Source organism: Caloenas nicobarica, chromosome 4, assembly GCF_036013445.1.
Source record: "Caloenas nicobarica isolate bCalNic1 chromosome 4, bCalNic1.hap1, whole genome shotgun sequence".
Lineage (NCBI taxonomy): Eukaryota > Metazoa > Chordata > Aves > Columbiformes > Columbidae > Caloenas > Caloenas nicobarica.
Window position 1 is genome coordinate 13,367,193 of NC_088248.1, and position 17,470 is coordinate 13,384,662.

The following is a 17,470-nucleotide window of genomic DNA, read 5'->3' on the forward strand; positions in this document are numbered from 1 at the left end:
TTTACTATGAGGGTGGTGAAACATTGGCACGGGTTGCCCAGAAAGGCTGTAGATGCCACGTCCCTGGAGACATTCAAGGCCAGGCTGGACGGGGCTCTGAGCAACCTGATTTGGTTGAAGATGTCCCTGCTCATGGCGGGGGGTTCGACGAGATGACCTGTACAGGTCCCTTCCAACCCAAACTATTCTATGAAATTATCTTCATTTGATCCTCTGTAGGTGGAAGAAACTTTGTGTTTGCTGAGTAAGTTACTTTGGCAGTCCAGCTCCAGCTCAAAGTCTAGGGAGATAGATCTCTGCACCCAAGAACTGCAATTATTTTTGTGGAATTATTCCTCTTCACCCTCCTGCTAATGTTCAGGGGTAGAGAAATCAGGGATGTGCAGTTTAAAGTAAAAACATTCCCAGAAACTCGGAAAAGCCTTTTGAATGTCATGGTCTTAATCTGAAAGTGGTATTAAAAAAAATTACACAGTGGGTTGTTTTTTTTCCTGAGGACCCTAAACTGTTTTGATTTTCTGTCCTACAAAACTAGCATTTTTAGTAGAGAAATTGGATTTGGGTGGAATAGGATCTGTTACTTTGTTAGCTTTTCTAGAAGACATGATGAAACCTCGTAATTGCCCACACAGGAGATTGTGCCCCTCACCCACCAGAGGAAAGCTCACGGGCACTGTAATCCCAGTGGACACATCAGCCAGGGCATGTGAACAACCACAAGCTTTTCAGTCCATTTCTCCTCCCCGGGTTCCATAACTAACATTGATTTTCAACTTTAAGAAAATAGCTTACCGAGATAAGAATCTTAATCCTGTAGAAAAAATGACAATCAAAAAAAAAAAAAAAAAAAAAGGCTGGGCTAACAGGTTTCTCTAACTCAGAAGTCTGCGAGGTATTAGAAATATGTTTTTCCTTCTCTCTGTCTGTCTCCCAGGCCCTCAATCACCACAAGGAGACCATCCTCATCTCCCTTTCCCCGTCAGCGCCCATGGCGGCAGCCAGTCTGACCTGGAAAGGAGCCGAGGTCTCTTTTCAGACCCGGAAACGTCACTAATTCCCTCCCTTGTCCGGTTCTGTTTACTCAGGGCACCAAGCGCCTGTTTCACCTGATGACATTGTCAGGAGGTAGCTGGAGGCTTTTGCACGGTTGTGTCTGCAGCAGGGTTTGGTATGTGCTTGATGCCGTGTTTGTGTCTGTCAGGAAGAGGAAAATGTCAAGGTTTTTCTGCAAGGCACAGCACAAATCAGAGGTAAGGCAGTGGAAGGTGCTCAGCAGGTCCTGGACAGCAGCTCAAGTCCTCACCTGGTGCTGGAGGAGCCGTTGCCCCAGGACTGGGATGACACCTCTCACCTCTCCGCTCAACTCGGGAGATGCGCTGATTTTTTTGGCAGCTTTGAGAGGCGGCTCTGTGATGAAAGGTGTCTGTGTGAAGTTTGGTGATGTGGGCCCCAGACTGGCTCATCTGGAGTAATGCCTTGGAAGGTGATTTGTTTCGCTGGAAAGTGTGAATTTATATTACCTGTGCAAAATAATTGTGTCAGCATAGGTTCCACCTTAGAGATGAATTTAACTTGGTGCTGGATGCAGTGATGCAGTCCCTCGTGCTTCAGGAGTCCTCAATGTGAAAGGAGGCATCATTATGCTTTTGTTCGGTCCTACTGCAAGCGTACCTGACCGTACAGTTATTTCTACAAGGTCCTGTTGCCTTCTGTAGAATGGTACCTGCTTCTTGTTAGATGGAAAAGCACTAGCACGGCTTGTAATGTTATACTCTCAATTCTAAGCTAGCACTTATGAACAAAAGTTTTACATTTTACTCTCGCTAACTTAATTGAGAATATTTTCGGTAATCTGAACTTCGTTCTCAATAACTTTGTTTTAGAATAAAATTAATCAATTTATTTTACCAATATTAATTGGCAAAGAATCTGATCAATATCAGCAGATCAAGAACACATTTCTTTTTCATTGCACAGTCTCAGTGGAAAGAAGAGATAAGACTCTTGGGCTTTGTTGCTGTTCGTATGCCTTGCTCACAAAACATTCTGCATTTTTGCTTATCATGGAAGTTGGGTAGTTTGTTGGGTAAAGCCTATCTCCGTAGGTCACCAAATGAAAGGACATCAGATGGAGTTATATTTCAAGGTCTGTTTCTCAACTTGTATGATTTCACTGGTAGAGTCTAATTGATTTTTCTACCTTCCTCTACTCCATCTATAAAATGGAAGTCCTGATGTTTTTATAAATAGTTCTGCTTCTTGAAAATGTTTATACTTATGCTTAGAGAACTGAAGTTACTTGGTTTTAATTAATGTGAAACATTAAGTGATACACTTGCTTTGTTTTTATATTTTTGCTGTAGGAAAAAGACAAAACACAAGTTCAAGGGCTGCAGAAATCTCAGAAATGCAGATTCTGGTTAGGCTTTTAATAGCTAGCATACAGGAGAGAACTACACATTAATTCATTTTGAAGTATTATCGTTGGGCAGAAACCTTAATTTTTCATTATTTAACAGGCGGTAATGCCTTTGGACTTTATATGAGGACTCAAGCCTTTTTCTCAGAGGTAGAGCACCAATAAAGTTTGACTGGTAATCTCGATACAAGTCTTGAGAAAACAAATGGCTACAGGCAGAAAAATGAAAACAGCAGAGCAACAAATACATCATGCACTGGCCTCAGCATGTAAATGGACCAAATTTTATAAGGATTGTGGAGTTTGATGTGGGCGTGTGTATTTCATAGCTATAAAGATTCTGAAGAAGTATCTGGAGGACCTGAAGGATAAAGGTTATTGGCAAAACACACTCTAAAGTCCAAGTGTTGGAGGCAGTGTAACACGTTTTAGATTTTGCTTTGTGTGTGTGTTTGGTTTTAAGCACACCAAGCATCTAAAGAGTCATTGATGTAGCACATCGATATGGTATTTTGCTAATGAATGAATCTATTTTAGAAATGTTTTGCAGAAACCATCTACAAAGTTTAGATCTCTCCAACATGTCAAGAGCACAGGAAATGGTCTGACTCAGAGGTGATCGGGTTATGATCTTGACTGACAGGGTAATTTTCTGGTTCACATTGAGTGGGAAAAGCGATGGGGGTAAATCAGCGGTTGTATCCATGTCATTCCTGAGCTGATGGTGGTTCTCTGCAAGAATTTTCTGAGATGTTGCTCAAGAAGTTTGAAGAAGGGAGAGAAAAGACCGCAACAGAGAAAATTTGAGTATTCAGTATGAAAATGGTAGTTGTATTTATGTGTATGGCTAAGCATGCTGAAAGACAGTTTGCAAGGGGAGAAGAGAAAAGAAATGAAGGCCGTGAAAAGCAAGACCCCTGTAGGAAGTCAAAATGTAGAAAATCAGTGGAAGGGATGCCTGCAGACAAGTTTTGAGAAGACAAACATGCGCGCCTATAGTGATATCAGATGACATCATTGGAAGATGGAGAAAAATACTTTGAATATTGGTGATATCAGATGATGTGTGTGAAAGAGACTGTGGTGGGAAATGTCAATTAGAGACAGTCTGGATGAGAACTAGAAGAATGGGACTCCACAAAGAGATGAGAACTGGCTTGGGATTGGGGCAGAGGTGCTGAAGAACGTGATTTTTAGGGGGTTAGAAAGTAAGTCTTTACTTCGTGGAATGAGTCAGAGATGCCAAAAGGTTGGGAACAAGGCAGATGTGGATTTGAAGGACCCAAGCAGATGAGTTTGGTGAGTCCAGATCGGCAAGTAGAGAAGTGAAGGGACCATCAGATAAGAAGAGGGAAACTGCAGCTGGGACAGAAATGAAAGAGGAAAGAATTGTAGATATGAATGATGGTGGAAAGTGGAAAGGTAAAGGTATTATGTTGTGATATTTTCTATGGAAAGAAATTTTCTAGATTATATATAGGAAGGAAGTAGAAGCAAGGAGCAACACCGAATGAAATGTTGGTAAAAGCTTATGATTTGGGAAATATTTTTTCACTGAAGTTGGAGAAACAGAGCTGACTTAGCCAGGAATGTGGAAAAATTAAAAGTAAGAATGAACTTTCAGTGGAGTACATCAGTCAGACCTTGAGATTTCCAGCAAAGAACAAGAGCAGAGGAAATGAATGTTGGTCTGGTTGGGAACACACAGGGTGTATGCCAGATGTTTGGTTATCAGTTTGTCAGTGAATATAGATAGTATTTCTTAATTCACTGTTTAAAAAAAGGTTGCTCTGAAACAGCCTCAACCGTGTTGTCCTCTTACAAAAAATTATTCCTGTCCTAACATGCTGTAAGTTGGCAGGAGAAAGTGTGACTGTTCCTGCACTGTCTGGAATTTGGACAGTTTTTGGCTGTAACCTCTCAAATAAAGGTAACAATAACAAGAAGTCATTACCTTTTAAAAAAATAAAAAGAAAACCTATAAATTATACACTTTGTTTTGTAGTGTCAGGAATTGAAAGCTGGAAGCTAGTTTCTGCCACCGTGTTCCATTTATGCTTTGAGTCTTATTTGGTGAGTAATAGAAAGAATAAGCATTCAAAACAAAGCAGAATTGAGTGTCAGGAGAGAGATTATTAGAATTCACAGCAAGACTGTACTGAGCAAAGAAGTGGTGTGGATGAAGATACTTTGAGGAGTTGTGCTCAGAACCTCACAGTTACATAAGCCAACAAAATCAGGAAATTTATATCTGGAGATGATCTACTCTTTTAGCTTGCTGATTACTGGTCGATGGGAACAATGGTAGTTTTTACTCCCTCTCACTCTTCTAGTCTACTTGAATTTTAGCAGTTCATCTACCTATAGGCAGTGAAAAAAATCAGATGGTGCTGGGTAGTATGTACATCCATGAAAAATGTTTGTATTATTTATTGACTCCCAGGAACTTGAGCCTAAGCTCGGCTTGGCTGAGAACATGTCGCTTGAGCCGCTTGGGCTTGCAGCAGAGCTTGTGTCGCGCTCTCTGCCGGGATTCCCTCGCTCCAGTCTGGTGCTGAAGTTCCAATCACCTGTCTGAGTCAGATGGGAGCTGGAGCTGCGGTGTACAGAGCTAGCCTGAAATATCTTTCAGGGAAAGATGTTTTTTCTGTGGTATAGGTCTGCCTTTTTTCTGCGATACAGGTCAAAGCTGACCCGCGGTGTTGTGGTTACTAAGCCGGCCGCTGCAGCTTGCTGTTCCACTTTGATGTCTTATCAAAGAGTTAGTGTTACTTCTGATTGCTCTGTGGCAGTGATTTAGGAGTTTATAAGAAGTTAGAAGTTGCTCAAAGGCTGTGCACAGATAATACTAGAAGTAAAAAAATTAGGTACTATTATAATTCTTTTTTTGACTTCCTAGGATGCTTCTGACAAACCGCTAAAAGACTGTGCTCACCAATTTCCACACTTGTAAAACTGTGATGTCCCTTGTTTCACAGAGATGTTACAAACAGATTTTTGCTGTTAATATTATAGTATTTTGAAGATGTAGAGTTATAAGTTACTAGTCTTATTGTCTGATGCTGTTTTGCAACATCCCTCTACCAACATTTTTATGCATGTCGGTGATTGTAGCAAAATGGTATAGGGTTAACAGAAATTCTGTGGAAAAGGAATGGATTTGTTTGATTCTTTCATAGACCTGACTACAACTTTTACTTTTTCTGATTTTGTTTCACTGGTGGAGTAGCTTGTCTGACAGAAAATCAACTGCAAACCAGCAGCCTGAGACTAGGCTCCAACCACAAGTCCTTGTCAGTGCTGGGACTTCAAGGCACTGAGCTGTGTAGGTGCTGGGTTTGGGGAACAGCAGGAGAACCCAGAGCACTGAGAGGTCCTCGGGTAGGTTCTAGTGAGGTGAATATTGGGGTTTTTGCCTTTTTGCCTCCCTGCTCCTCCCCCAAACAGCGCTCTCTTAAAGGAAACCTTTTCTGCTGATTTTCTTTCCCAGTAATACTACATTTATTTGTCTTCTGTGTGAGGTTACAAATGAAAGTGAAATTTCTTTTTGGTGGCAGGGGTCTGGCTTTAACACGCCCTCCCTTTCCAAGTTCAGACCTGCACTCTCTCCGCTGCCTCTCTGATTCATTTTGGTTACTCCAGAGATGTGTTTGTATAACCTTTTAATACCAAGGACCTGGGTGACCTCGGCATAACACCATGAATCATACATGGGAAATGTAAAGTTAGCAAGAAGAAGTGAAGTAAGTGTATTTATGGTCAGAAAAGTAATTGTACACATCTCATCTTAGGCAGCAGATATACTTCCTGTGTATGTTTTGAGTTGTCTCTGCTGACTTGCCTGACAAAAGTGAACCCACAGGGAACTTAATTAGTTGTCATAACCCAGGCTGGATTTTGGAGGCTGATAATAGTGTGTTTCTCTGAGCATATTTATATACATGTTGAAAATAGACCCTACCTAATTTAGATACTATTGAGAGACACAACACAGGGACATCCCACGGTGTGATTTCATTTATATTTATTTATACAGATTTATAAAACATACTGAGTGTGCATTCTGTGCTCTGGGGTCCTGACACATAAATCAACATGCACATCGCTAATTTATTATTATTTTGTATCAAGGCCTGCTCAGCACATCTTAAATCAGGGCTGCGTACCAGCTCACAGTAAAGCCAACAAGTCTATAGCCATATAAATCTCTGCAGCCTCTGTCCATCTCCTCTTCGGAGTTCAACTGCACTCTAAACCCAAGATTATGTGTGGCACATTCCTGGATTGCAGGCACTCAGGAATGAGTAGTTCCCAAAACAATTTTTTAAAATTGCTTTTCCCAAAAGGACTCTTCTTTTTGTCTCTTCCCCTTGCGCTCCAGCTGATGAAACTTTATTAGCAACTGGTACTGTGCTGAAGGTGTCCCAGAAAATTGCCTGAGGTCTAGTCATTTCTCTAGGTAATAAAGATATTTCATATTATATTATTAAGTCTGTATTGTATGACCTCACTGAAGGTGAGACTTTCAAAAATACTGTGCTCCAACTTTTTCAGAGTGGAGGGCCCGTCTTGTCACTAGAAGGAAGAAAAAATCAGGTGTTTGGGACTCACGTTCCTGAAGTGCGTTAAAAAATTTTGAAATGTGATATGAAATGTAGGTATACCTTCTCTATTTGACTTATCTACTTGTGTTTTGTGATTTATTCTAGTTAAGCAAACTATGGTCATGATTTAAAAGGTATGTGACTTTTCTGTACCCATAGCTGTTCCCTCCTGGCTTTTTGGTGGAGTGCTTTGGAGAAAACAATATTTTCTGCTATTTTATATCCATTGGTTGTAATATTTCTCCCCTGCCACCCTTCAGGTGTGAATTTAATTTTCTTCAACAACACTGTGTAGAACATTTCTTGCATGTCATATCCAGGATTCGGTTGAATTTAAATTACTAACAAGTCATTATTTTAATATGTAATCAGTGTTTTTAGAAAGTAGAAAAAAAGCAGAGGCACTGACGCCTATGGAGTCCTTAAAAAGGCCGTTGATTTAGTAAACAAAGGGTCATGGAGCCAAATTCACACATTTGTGGGAAAAGAGTTGTGGTGCTAGTGCATGCACAGTTACTGATGGATGTCTCTAGATTTCACCATTGAAATGTAGAGACAACAACAACCACTTGGGTCGTGCAGGCTGCCTTCCTGCTAGGGCACCACTATTCTCTGAGGATAGTTCTGTCCCTGCTGAATGCAGAAGCTTCCCTTGCACCCAACAGCGTCTCATTTTTAGTCTGGCTGGGGCTGGCACCTCTTCAGAGGGGTTGTGCAACAGGTACACGTAACTGTTCTAAGTCACACCTTACTTGAAGCGAGTTTTGGTTTCCATGTACATTGCAGCTTTGTGCTCGTATCCTTTTGTTTTGGAATGAAAAGCCTTTCAGACTGGATGTTTCTAGAGAAATACAAACTCTTGTATAAAACCTGTGAATTGTGAATCCAGGCAAATACCAAATTAGGGGGAAATTCATAAGTCGCCCTGTGTACAAGAACAAAGTTATGGTTATCGTGTGCCCAGCTTTCTATCTTCCAGACTTTCCCTATACTTTTCAATCTTTCCCAAAACTTAACCAATTGTTTTTTAATTTTTCGTATGTTTTGCCAAAGTGTTACTTCAGAAATGGGGAAAAGTGTGTACAAAAATAGAAGGGGCATACGGAAGAGAGATTTTCTTGTAAAATTTTTGGCAAAATAGATTATATATTTGGAGACTCCAAATATATTTTTTCCTAATGACTTTTTTTCATTCCAAGCTGTGTAACTGGAAAAAAAAAACCTACTTACATCTCTTGTCTGTCCTCACATAGTGTGGATTAATTTTACCCATGCCTGATACAATGCACATAGACAAGATGACCAGTGTTCTGTACATCAATTAGGACTATCTTGTCTACAAAGAAGAAGTTTGAGAAACAGACTCATTACTTAATTTGAAACAAGTGGCTCCATGTCTGATTCAGAAAGTCTTTTGATTTTTTGCATAGCATGTTGCAGTCTCACCTTCTCTAAGTGTGCGTTGGTATTTTATTTTATTTTATTTTATTTTAATTTTTTTATTTTATTTTATTTTATTTTATTTTTTGTAGGATAGAGATTTAAACGAGGCAGGTGGAGAGAAAGGTTTACAATTACCAAAACCTTCACGTTGAATCGCACACCCAGATCTTTAATTTATGTTACCCAGTATAAAGTTAGACAACTGTATTTTAGGCACTGATAAATTAATATAAAGCATTTTAACGGGCTTAATAAGTGGCTGGGAGTATTCTATACTTGTAGTTACACCAAAAGCCATTAGGATCCTTGTAAGACCACGTTACAACAACAGAGGAAAAGACTATGCTTGAGCATACCATACTTACTACATCTGCTATTCATTTATCACTAAAGAGGATTCTTACTTGTTCACACAGCTACCGGCAGCTTTACATTGAGAAGGTAATTGGTAGATTTTGCTATTTGTCCAGCTCAGCCATTTCGCTCTTGCATCTACTCCTTTCAGACAGCTCAAGTTACCTTTCCTGGATGGCAGCCTCCTGTGTTCATATGTAGAACCTTCTACATTTAACCAAGTTTTGAGATTTTAGTTACAACTCCCCCACATCTTTCCGAATCTTTTATTCTCAAATACACGCTCCGGTAAGGTCTTAGAGCGCTCTTTAAATTTGCTGTTGCAGCTTGAAAAAGAGAGAAAAAGATTCTCAAAACGGCAATCTTAAGTCTTTCCTAAGGCCTTGGTTGACCAAAGTGTTCAAGTCCTTTATTTTGAATAGAGTTATTCACTGTTTTTTAAACATGGAAAGACTTCCCCACATGACAGCTGTATTTCCTTTCTTATGAGCAGCCAGTAGCTTCCCTGAACTCCAGCTGGTTTTCCGGGCTGCCGATTTATTCTGGAAACAGACTGGTTATACTGGAACTCAGTGGCAAGTGTGCATCTTGCCCACTGCTGGGAATCTCAGCATGTTATGGAAAAGAGTGTAGATTTCTGTGCCTGACAAATATAATGAAGACACCCTTGTACAACTTGGAGATTAAACTGTTAAAATGAAAAACCCGAGTGCAAAGGTAAAGATGTAACTGTTGTTAATTGTATTTACAAAGTAGGACTTGTTCTCTGTCCTCTGTAATCTGCATAATATTTAAAAGAGAGCCAGATGGTTTGCCAAACCTTTGTGGCTTCCAGGCGCCTTAAGATGTTCCCTGGCACACAGAGAGAGGTGATTACTGAAGTTCATCACCAGTACAAAACCAGGAGAAGCAACTGCTCTGGTTTGTCTGGTGACGTGAAGGGACATCACTGATAATGGGGTAAAAGTACTTTATTTCAGTCATTCCTTGTGCCACCGCCACTGTTTCCAAAGGGGCTAAAAACATCCAAATGGTGTTGCAGGTCAGGGAGTAAATAGGTTTACTCAGCTGTACACCAGTTTGTTAAAGGCATTTTACCATTGTGTTATGGCAAACACTAGGAGCACCCATAAACAAACAAATGATGGAAACCTTCTTTGAAAACCTGGCAGTTTCAGTGACTGTTTCAGAAAATATGAAGCTATAGGGTAAACACTATTGTCAGTTATTCTGTAGAAAACACCTTTAATTATTTTTGTATTTTATGTTCTTGATAATCATGGATACCTGAGGATATTCAGAAAACAGTTATATCTCATTAGATTTCCCCAGTTGTTTTTCTGATTGTTTCTCTCTGACATTGTTATATTATTAGTTTCAGAGGAGGCAAAAATCTTGCAGACATTTTTCTGTACACACTTCTGCCATGGAGATGTATTTACATCTGTTTCCTTGTAAATATCTGTACTGCTTTAATTGTTTATTTTTCCACTTCATTTATGCACAATTTTATAGCCAGAAACCATTTAGCTCTTTAAGAAATAGTTTCAAAATGTTTGGAGTGTGTGAGACTTCTGCTTTCTGCTCTGAAGTGTAAGGCATTTTGTTGAGATTTCCACCTGTTTGTGGAAACAATTTCGACAACACAGTCACGCTGCTTCTCCTTCGCACGATATCCAGACTTTCTCGTTATCTCAGAGGCAGCAGCGCAGAAAGGGCCCTGCTCTCCCTGCCGCCTCTGGAGGTGGCCTGGCTGGGCATGGGCGGTGACACAGGATGGGATGCACGAAGAAACTGCCCATCATTTCATTGAGAGCCTTTCACAGCATTTCATTCATAGCTTGGAGGAGGCTGAGGGGAGACCTTATCGCTGGCTACAACTACCTGACAGGAGGTTGTAGCATGGAGGGGGTTGGGCTCTTCTCCCAAGGAGCAAGTGATAGGACGAGAGGAAACGGCCTCAGGTTGTACCAGGAAAGGTTCGGATTGGCTATTAGGAAAAAATTCTTCACAGAAAGGGTTGTGAAGCACTGGAACAGGCTGCCCAGGGAAGTGGTGGAGTCGCCATCCCTGGAGGTGTTTCAAAGATGTATAGATGAGGTTCTTAGGGACATGGTTTAGTGCCAGAGTTAGGTTATGGTTGGACTTGATGATCTTAAGAGTCTCTTCTAACCAAAATGATTCCATGATTTTATGACTGATAGCATATTCTTATAATGAATGATGGGGAGTAATTATTGTTTTACTTTCCTCAGACTCTCAACTACACCTAGAAGTGCATACTTTCTAGTAATGTTTGTGTGATAACATTAATTTCTTGAGGAGAGTTTTATATTCTTTAATCACCTATGGGGGGATAAAATTCTTCATACTGCATTATACTGTATTCATAGCCATTTATTCTCCTTTGGAAGTAAGTATGTTTTCATCTCATAATCATCCCTTAGTATCCAGGCTTTGCTGCAGGAAGAACCTCGTATTTCTTAGAAATATTTGAAGCTATTGGGCACCAAAGGCCTATCAATGGAGTCAACAGAGAAAGATCTGGCCTCACTAAGTGAAGAGTGCATAAGCATACGTGTAACTGGAAACATTTGTCTTCTCTCTGTTTCTGAAATTGGGGAAGGCTTATTGCCAAGAAAGGAGCATCAAACAATGTTGTAATGTCTTTTGATGTTTCTCACTCGGTCTTAAATCATACCCTGATGTTAAATAGTTTTGTGGAGTGGCTTTTTTTTCAGTCGTTTATTGATTCAAGTATATAAAATAATTTTATTTGCCTACACCAAAATATTGCAGACTGGTGAGATGCTACTTGAGGTTAGAGAGGCTACGTAAAAGCCAGGGTCTTACGCAGCACATCAGTCAGTAACAAACACAGCAAGTATTGCTGCAAAGTCTTTAGCAGCTTTAGGGTCTGTAGTGCCAAATGTTGATAGGAACTGAAAAGTGCTTTCAGTAGCTCCCAGAGAACCAGGAGCCACCCAAGGCAGAAGGTTAAGAGGTGGCACAGGATTTGTCGAGTCCTAGCAGTTAATATCTGTCCTCAATATCTTGTTTTTATTCTGGACCTTTTGAGTGTTGATTGCTTGACTCAATGTTTCTTCCATCCTCAGAGCACACTTTGTTTTCACAGAGTTTTAGATGTTCTGTAACCTATTATTGAGTAATTTGGTTCAGTAAAATTTCCTTCAACGAAGCCCTTACAGAGCATGGCCTCTAAACCAAGAGGAACACAAGAGAACTGGCTAGTATAAACAAAAATAAAATGAGAAAAACACCTATGACAGCTGAATGTCATAAATTTTTCTTGTGACTACACAAAATAACATTATGTTAATTGCGCTTCTGGACTTTCATCATGTATACTTTAATAAGAAAGATACAAAATCATTTGAAATATTACACCTATTTAATATCTGTTGTTACATTAGCATCTTGCCACTAGTCACATCTTTTAAATAGGGTTTGTTTTTAGTTATGCTGCTTGTTATATATCATAATTCCTTATCCGGAGGCTAAAATTGTTTTGCAGGGTAGGTGTTAACGGGTACACAAATAAGATGATAGTTTTATTAGTATAAAAGTATGTGAAGCTAAATGGTTCTGGGTTTTCTAACATATTTACCTTGGGTTTGTAATGATGGCAATGAGGGTAAAAATAAATGTTCTAACATGAAGAGCAGAAAGGAATTAATATAAACTGATCGGATGGACTCCCTTTATAGTCTATTGCACTTTTCTAGTCAATTAGAGATTTAAGAGAATAAATAACTTTATTTAGGTATGTTTTTAAATGAAAAAATTAATTACACCTTGAACTCCCCTGACTCTCAGTGGTGCATAGGGTGATTAGCTTGAAAACGGGTATCTGTATTTAACCAGATGAACCCCATTTTACTGAGATTCATAACCTGACACTTAAGGTATTTATGGTCATGACACAACAGTCTGACTTATCCCCCCCTCAAATAAGAAAAACAAACCAAAACACTGTGTTATTCCAAGGAGAAGGTTTCTTTGTGCCCTGGTCTCACATGCTTATACCATTGCTTCTCCCTCAGTGGAGAGACAAAGCCCCAAAACATTTTGTAGAAAGCTTTCATCAAAGTGGGCACATTCCTGAGAAATGCTTTGCATTTAGCACAATTACTGATTTTATTTATGAGGCAGTCTATCAAGGAAAACCGTTACCATCATTAATCAGTTTAACATCCCAAGATCCTCTGTATAGATGCTCAGTTTTGAAGGCATGATATTTTGCCTGCACAGGGAGATGATGAATTTTTGAGTGCTTCCCTTCTCAAAGTCTTCAAAAGCTTTTGCCTGCGTAACAGTGTTCTGAGAGATTGGAAGAAAGTGCTTTAAGTATAGCTAATTATTTACTTACCTCATCAAAGGTAAGCAATACTTTTGCTTGGGGTGAGTATGTGACCCACTACACTTATCTGTATCTGCTACCTTTTCCTCCGCTTACTATAACCTTTTAAATATTTTAAGTAGAGATAGTGGAGTGTGAATACACTTCCAGAGCTGTCAGGTGGAATGTCAGTGTGCTGGGAAAATATAAACTTTAAAATAATCCCAGCACCCCCAAAACACTTTGGGCATAAACTGTCAAGGAACTTGCCTGTTGTTTGTAGTGCTGCAGGGAGGTGGATATCTACCCATGGTACTGTTAACGTGCACAGACCATGGTTTAACATCTTAAGACCCAGTGGCCTCTCTGGAGAATGTGGTTTGTACGAATGGCTGGTAATAGAGAGGGCACATGTTGGGGAATGATGCGTTCCTCTTTGCGCTCTCTGGGCTTTTGGCTACTGATGAAGCAACGAGTGTTTGCATGGCAGCAGGTGCATTGGTTCAATGAACAAATATGTTTCCAATTTGCATGCCATCTTCTACTCAAATAGATATTTACATCTTTGTTTAAAATTTTAAAGATCTCATTTACATTAACTTCAGACACATTAAAGACAGAATTGGGTGGACTTAAAATATTAATATATTTATGGAATCAGCGCTGGGGTTCATGGAGACATTGCCCATTATTTTAAAACCATGTGCTAGTTCATCTGAAGGTAGCACCTCTTAACCATCCCGTGTGATGATTTAGTGAAGTCTGTGGAGTCTCAGTCAACTAATTCTGAAAATACCGTATATCCGCTGCCAAGGTAGGGTAACACAAGCATGCCTCCTGCCTTAGTGGAGTTGAAGTCCTCGATGCTTTTTAGAGTTATTATAGGTGATGTAGATAGTGCTGCCTATATTTAAAGTCGCCCAACTCTTCGCCAAATGGTTCAGTTATAGGAGTCTTTGACCATTGAAACAATTGCCTTCTTCAGGCTTTATTAATATCAGCAAAGATGCCACTTTGTTCTTTCTCAGGACAAAATGAACAGGGGAATGATCTCTTCCCCCAGGTGCTTGGTTTTGCCTATACTGTCTTCTTTTTCATACTATGGTTTGGTGGAGGAGCACTGTCACCCATTGCATGCCAGGAAAGGCTTGAAACTTTTGTTCTGTGTGTAACTTTTGTTATCTTTGTGAAAGATCTGTCCAGATTTGGGAAAATTTTACTTATAGTAAACCTCGATTTCTGCATGTGCACTAGAGGCTTGATGGAGTTTGGCAGCTGAATTAAACAGTTGTCATTGAACGTGAGCTTGTCTGGCACTGCTGACATTTTGGTTTTCTCACCCGCGTTGCTCAGAGGACTGAAAGCTGAGAGTGGGGCACCCAGTGTACAAGAAGAGTGGAGAGCAATGGCATCCGCGTAGCTGGGTATCAAGCAGCTAAATTAATTAGGGAGGACTGACGTAGAAGTTGATACGGGTAAAATGAAGCAGATGGATCCTTCAACGGGTACATCAAATGTCACACAGAATCTAGATTCTTCTGCATGCTTCTGGAATCAAAACAGGGCTGTGAAACCCAAAGGCACAATATATTCTTAATTTTCCTCTGGTGAGTGGCCCACCTGATAGACCGGTGCTGCTTTATTAGCTCCAGTGGCAGATGTCTGTACTGATATTTCACATAAAAATCTGTATTATTCCACACAGTGGAGGGTTTTTCTACTAGGTTGCCTTTTCTAAAATCTCAAATTAGAAAATTCTCATACATATTGTACTGTTTTCCCCCAGACAATGGTGGTAATAGGAATGCTTTTCCTTTCTTGTAAGCATAAAGCAAATTGGGTAATTCTGGAAAATGTTGACCTAGTTCTTTCATGTACCGAAAGAAAAAAAAAAAAAAAAGACAATAAAAAAGAACAAAAATGAACAATACAGTTAATAGTTAATTCCATATGCATCTCCTTTTGCATTTTTATATATAAAATCGCATTATGGGCAATCGTAAATAGACTTTTAATGGGCTAGGGATTTAGCCTTAGGTATTTGGCAACCTTCCCAAGTCCTGCTTCTAATGCTATGTCAAACTATACAAGGATAACCCGGCATTGTATGTTATGTGTAGACGATAGTAGAGACTTCAAGGTAACATGTTTAGACAGTAGGGAAGGCTGGGCATATTCCCTGGAGGGGTTCTAGTATATACTTATCAGAGGAATTTAAAGAATAGGCATTGTTATACTGTTCACCTTTCAGATTATTTTTTATTTGTGGTTATATAGATCAGGTCTTACATACCAAACTGCTGTACTTACTTTTCTGAACTTCTGTGCTAAGAGATAAACCATGTTAATGTGGAATAATTTGAAACTATTTTTTCTTCCAGTAAAATATTAGCAAGTAGTTTCCATAACCCCAAAAATATCGAGAATAATTTCTAAAATGGTCTGACCTTGGCTAGCCTGGATATAAAAAGCTAGAATTTTTAACCATTCCTATTTCTAGAAATCTGCCATCTTAACTTTGTGTTAATAGTTCCCTTTAATATGGAAAGGGCCTGATGCAGTTTCTTTATCTCACCTAAGGCTGCTGAACTATGGTTGAGATATCCAGAGCTATCTGACTGAAGAAAAACAGGTTTTCTTTCCTCTTATGTCAGGTAACTTTTTTAAGATGCTCCTGTGGTAAAAAAAGTAAGATCAGTTTTTTATATGAATAAGCAGTGTTTCTGATTGGTTTCTTTCAATAGAAATGAGGTGGGGTTTGTTGTTGTTTTGGTTTGGTTTGGAGGGTGGTGGTGGTATGGGTTTTTTTGTTTGTTTGGGTTTGGTGGGGTTTGGTTTGGTTTGGTTTTGGGGGGGGGGTTGTTTTTTTTTTACATGAGATATCCAGTCCACTGGAAGAAGTACTTTGGTTTGAAAACACTGTGTCTGTGCTTGCCTACCCTGTTTCCCCAAAAGTAAGACAGGGTCTTATATTAATTTTTGCTCCAAAACGTATTACTTTTTTACACATATAGCTGCCTGGACACTATTTAAATTGACTTTTTTTTATGAACTGTAACTAGGGCTTATTTTTGGAGTAGGGGTTATATTTTGAGCATCCTCAAAAATCCTGAAAAATCACGCTAGGGCTTGTTTTGGGGGTAGGTCTTATTTTTGGGGGAAACACGGTAGGTACCGTAGCTCAGATGCTTCACCCCTCTGCTCTTGGTCAGTGCTGGGTGTCCCCAAGCCCACCCTGAGGGCCCCTGCAGCCACCAGCTGTCCCCAAGGCACAGCAGCTGGGACAACCTGCATCCCAAGGGACACAGCTTGGCCTGGAAGCTTGCAGCACGTGTTTGCACCATGGTTTACTTATCCAAGCAGAAACTCCAGGGAGGCACCCTATAGCCACTTCTGAGTCTTTTACTTGCTTTTCTGACCCAAAAGTTCTCAGCCTAAAGTCTTTGCCAGAAAATGGAGGCATGCACAAGTCTGGCCAGCTCGAGCTGCTGGTGTTGGTTTTCCTTCGCTGTCAGACTGCAGTGCTAATTACGGCAGATCCTTTTAAGAACCACTTGTATGTGCAAATCCTGTTGACATCTTTGTCTCTTTTGGTGGGTCTTAATGGAAAATATTCTCTCTTTACTTTCTTTTTGGCTTTTTCTGGTCTCTTCTTGTTCTTTTTTTTCCCTACTTCTCTCTTTTTCCCTCCTCCATTATTCTGGCTCCAATTCCTGGCTTTTCTTCTGCGGTAGAAACAGTTAGTGCTGGTTTCCATTTTAGCTGCGATTCCTCAGTCAGGAAACTCTTTAACGCGGGCTTTGATTCCCTGGAGCAGAATAAAGCCATCTGTAATCCTTGTGTGTTGATCATGGTGAATTAGAGATAATTTCCAAATTCTGCAATTCCCCGCTGGCCAAAAGGACTCAATGACGGAATAATGAGTAAGATTCAACCACCCAAATTTTAGGATTTTGAGGTTAAATAAACTTGCTGATTCATTTAATGGAGAAGCCACTGGCCACTGCCTAATTTCTGGGACTAGCCTCTGCTGCTGTAAATATTAGCAAAGTGCCAGAAGGTGACAGTGGAACTACACTGCTTTACAACAGCAGGCTGTGGCTCTTAGGTCTTAACAAGCATAAGTGTACAGAGTTACAGTGATTCTCCCTTCAGTAGATGCGTCAGTGAAGAATTTGGGAAGGCAATGGAAGGGTATTATGAATAATAGTCCGAAGCAAGCTCTGAAAAAGAGAGTTATCTCGGGAGTCTAATTCATGCAACTGAGCAATCAGCAGTCCAGTTGAGCTC

General features: G+C 39.9%; 1 protein-coding gene across 1 annotated transcript in view; it reads left to right on the top strand.

Moving 5' to 3' along the window:
* The window catches only part of AFG2A (AFG2 AAA ATPase homolog A), a 200,819-nt gene that overhangs the window by 126,197 nt on the left and 57,152 nt on the right, over positions 1–17,470 (top strand).